At 41.2% G+C, this 2,345-nt stretch overlaps 1 pseudogene; it reads left to right on the top strand.

The window, feature by feature from the left end:
* The first annotated feature begins 936 nt into the window (after positions 1-936).
* On the top strand, positions 937-1,860 carry LOC143531892 (ethylene-responsive transcription factor CRF2 pseudogene; annotated as a pseudogene).
* Positions 1,861-2,345: the final 485 nt, after the last annotated feature.

Genomic DNA, 2,345 nt, shown 5'->3' with positions numbered 1-2,345 from the left:
CCATCCATAGACCTATTATGCTAAAACCCTTGACTAACATACAACATTTTATCACGAGCGTGACTCAACCCGATAACGTTCTCTAAAAACCGTCACCGACCGAAGTACCCATATAAGGTATTGCTCCTCCGGTCGTATGCATGGTTGATGGTTCGTATAAAAAGAAACTAATCAGTATTTCAAAAATTTATTAAAATAGTACGTAATTTTTTTTTGAACGACCAACTAAGTAACGCTGGGTACTCCGTACACAGCCCCTATTGGCTAAAGGTAGCCCGAGCTGGCCACGAGTCCTGACGGACGGAGCCCCTAGCGGTCCATCTATTGAGGGATTCCCCGGATAAAACCCGACCCCCACGCTGGCCAAACCGCACGACAGCGAGGAGCCGATAAAACCGGGTGAGATCAGGACTCGAACCCTAGCAAGCCAGAGTCATCCCTGATATCTCCCATATAAATTGACGATAATGAGATTTGAACCCTCTACCTCCCATATACGTAATTAGTTTGAGTAAAAAAAAAAGACAATATATAAATAAAAATATTAGAGATATTTAGAAAGTGAAAGGTAAGGGTGGCAGGATCCTATAAAAAAGCAAGCAGTGGATACCATTTCCCATTTCCGTCTTCATTTCATCTTCATCTTCCCCATTTCTCTTTCTGTCTCACCGGAAAAACATTTCACATCTCATCGGAATTACACTCCTCCTCTTTTAATATATTCCCTCAACCTTTTACCGCCAAAAAGGAGATTGATTTCTTCTTTCTTCCCCTTCTTTATTATCAACAACTCTCTCTCTTCTTTTCTTGCACCTTTTAATCTTCTCTCTCGCACGAACCAAACCCCTTTTATTTATTCCTCTATCGTCATCGAATCTCCTCATCTTCCTCCTTTAAATGTCTATTTGATTTCATATCTTAATAATATTATTATCAATGGAGAACACCAAGTTCACTGAACACAAAACCCACATTACAATGCACACCAAAACCCACTCACCTAAACTCGTCAGAATATCACTCACCGACGCCTACGCCACAGACTCTTCCGACGACGACGAACCTGCCACGTGTAGGAGAGTCAAGAAGTATGTTCACGAGGTTACAATCGAAAGCAATGGGAATAAAAACAAGGGTTTAGTTAGGGTTCCGGTTAACCGGAGGAAGAACACGGCGGTTAAGGTCAAACATGACGTGGCGGCGGTCAACAAGCGGCTGAAGGTTACCTCCGGGAAGAAGTTTCGCGGCGTACGGCAGCGGCCGTGGGGGAAATGGGCTGCGGAGATCCGTGACCCGACCCGGAGGATCCGGTTGTGGCTTGGGACTTACGATACTGCTGAAGAGGCGGCAATGGTGTACGATCACGCGGCTATTCAGTTGCGTGGGCCTCACGCGCAGACTAACTTCACGGTTCCTGTTACACCTCCGTTGCCGGAGAACAAACTCTCCGGTTGCAACTCCGGCTATAACTCCGGCGAAGAGTCTCGTAATAATAATAATAATGTTTCGTCGCCGAAATCCGTTTTGGGGTTTTCAACGTCTTCTAATGACGAGTTTGTCACTGAGTCGACTCAGCACAGTCCTTTAAACGACGTCGTTGAGAATTTAACTGATTTTTTGCCATTTGAGTCATTTGACGACCATTTATCCACGTCAGATCTTTTTAATTTTCCGGATTTCGTTCCGGACATTTTCGACCCGGATACCATATTTGAAGGATCCGATCCATCGGAAACATTTCTCGGGTTGACAAATACAAATGACTTCGGGAACGGGTTCGGATCCTCACGTTGGGATGCAGATGATTATCTTCAAGATTTTGGTGATATATTCGGGTCGGATCCTCTCGTTGCTCTTTAAAAAATATGGATACGGGGATACGGATTACCTGCTGATGATGTGTTAATTATTCAGCAACTTTTTGTACGGAAATATTATATTATTTTTGTTATTATTATTGGTTTAATGTATAAATAGTAAAAGGTTATGGACGTGTTGAGAGTTTGAAAAAATGAAAGTGTAATGCAAGGCACGTGTTGGAACACGTGACCGGCAAATGTTAAACTGCTATGAAATTAGGTGAAGAAATGAGTTTGAAATGAATGCTACATGTTTTATCATGCATCTTTTTGCTACGTCTATTAAATGTTTAGAATTTTGTACCATATTTATTGCTTGTAGTACAATACTTATTTTCTCAGTGACACCACAGTAACTCTTATTTTTTCAATACATCTAATATGTATTATTTTTGTATTAACAAACACTTCTAAAATATACTTTTAAATTTCACTTATTGTTCACATTACAGAATTTAAAAATGTCACTTTGATGGAGATAAACAT

This window comes from Bidens hawaiensis, unplaced genomic scaffold (genome assembly GCF_021521415.1).
Source record: "Bidens hawaiensis isolate Kalapana, Puna unplaced genomic scaffold, B.hawaiensis_p1.1 tig00009285_1, whole genome shotgun sequence".
Lineage (NCBI taxonomy): Eukaryota > Viridiplantae > Streptophyta > Magnoliopsida > Asterales > Asteraceae > Bidens > Bidens hawaiensis.
This window is presented reverse-complemented; position numbering and strand designations above follow the sequence as displayed.